Source organism: Cricetulus griseus (assembly GCF_003668045.3).
Source record: "Cricetulus griseus strain 17A/GY chromosome 1 unlocalized genomic scaffold, alternate assembly CriGri-PICRH-1.0 chr1_1, whole genome shotgun sequence".
NCBI lineage: Eukaryota > Metazoa > Chordata > Mammalia > Rodentia > Cricetidae > Cricetulus > Cricetulus griseus.
The window spans coordinates 130,576,321-130,578,072 of record NW_023276807.1 but is presented as its reverse complement, the minus strand read 5'-3'; the positions used below and the strand labels follow the sequence as shown (position 1 = coordinate 130,578,072).

The 1,752-nt window shown below is 43.6% G+C and overlaps 1 pseudogene; it reads left to right on the top strand.

Annotated features, from left to right (window-relative positions):
* The first annotated feature begins 814 nt into the window (after positions 1 to 814).
* LOC100763046 lies at positions 815 to 1,513 on the top strand (annotated as a pseudogene).
* The last annotated feature ends 239 nt before the right edge of the window (positions 1,514 to 1,752 follow it).

Genomic DNA, 1,752 nt, shown 5'->3' with positions numbered 1-1,752 from the left:
GTCAAATACAAAATTTATGTACATCACAGTTATGCACTCCAACAAATGTTTTGGGTATATGAAAAATGCTACATAAAATGCATGGAAAACTGAACAGTCCCTGATTAATAATGTAGTGTAGAAACTGACTCTTTTGATAATTCTGGTATATTAAAACTGTAGCTTTATCTGGAGTCACAGAGTGTTGATGTGATTAAACAATAGTGAGATGGATCATTAGAAGTGAACTTGGAACTTACTTTGATGAAATGACCTTGGATTCAGTTAGTTGTGAGGAGTCAAAATCTTTGGCCTCATTCTATATCTACTTTCTACACTTTAATAAATCTACATTTTAATAAAGCCCCAATATGATGTATATTTCTATGCATATGGACAACTGAGAAGCATCTGTTCATATTATATTAAATTGATAAACTACAGGCAAGTATCCCTTATTTAAAATGCTTGCTAAGAAAAATTATTTCAGGTTGTCATAGAGGTATACACACACACACACACACACACACACACACACACACACACACAGACAGCAGACAGACAGACAGACAGACAGACAGACAGACAATATTATAGCTAAGGGATGGGAACTGATTCTAAATAGGAAGCTAAGACACGTTTCATATAGGCCTTATGCACACAGCTTGGGTGGTTTAATACACTATTTAGTGTACTTGTATTTTGTTTATGACTCATCACATGTTGGAGACTATAGAATTTTCCAAATCATTTTGGGTTCCAAACTTTCTGAATTTTGAATTTTCCTGATAGGTATTCTCAACTTGAACTATTGTGAGCTGAATTTTGAGCTCTGCAGCCTCTGACGTGCGTGAGCACTTGCCCATCCAGCTTGGAGGCTCTTCACCGTCACCACAGCTGTCAGAATGGCCAACCAGGGACCTGCATACGACCTGAGCCGAGAGGTGCAACAGAAGATTGAGAAGCAATACGATGCGGACCTGGAGCAGATCCTGATCCAGTGGATTACCACTCAGTGCCGCAAGGCTGTGGACCCAGACTGGACATGGGAACTTCCAGTACTGGCTCAAGGATGGCACGGTGCTGTGTGAGCTCATCAATTCACTATACCCTGAGGGGCAGGCCCCAGTTAAGAAGATCCAGGCCTCCACAATGGCCTTCAAGCAGATGGAGCAGATCTCTCAGTTCCTGCAGACTGCTGAGCGCTATGGCATTAACGCCACTGAAATCTTCCAAACTGTGAATCTCTGGGAAGGAAAGAACATGGCTTGTGTGCAGCGGACACTAATGAACCTGGTTGGGCTGGCAGTAGCCAGGAATGATGGGCTCTTCTCTGGGGATCCCAACTGGTTTCCTAAGAAGTTCTAGGAGAACCCCCGGAACTTCTCGGACAACCAGTTGCAAGAAGGCAAGAATGTGATTGGGCTACAGATGGGCACCAACCGTGGAGCATCTCAGGCAGGCATGACCGGCTAGGGGATGCCACGCCAGATCCTCTGATCAGACATCCCCCCCATCCTGCCCCTGCCCTCCATGAATGATATATATATATATATGTATGTATGTATGTATGTATGTATGTATGTATGTATATATATGTTTTAGCAGTGACATTCCATGAGAGCCCCTGGATCTCTAAGGTCCCCTCTGCTAGGGTGGGGTCCAAGCTATCTTGTCACCTCTGGCAGTGCTCGATGATTCTCTCTCTCTCTCTCTGGGCTTACCAATACATTCCTTCAACACAGCCATCAAAACTGGACCAACTTTCCCCTG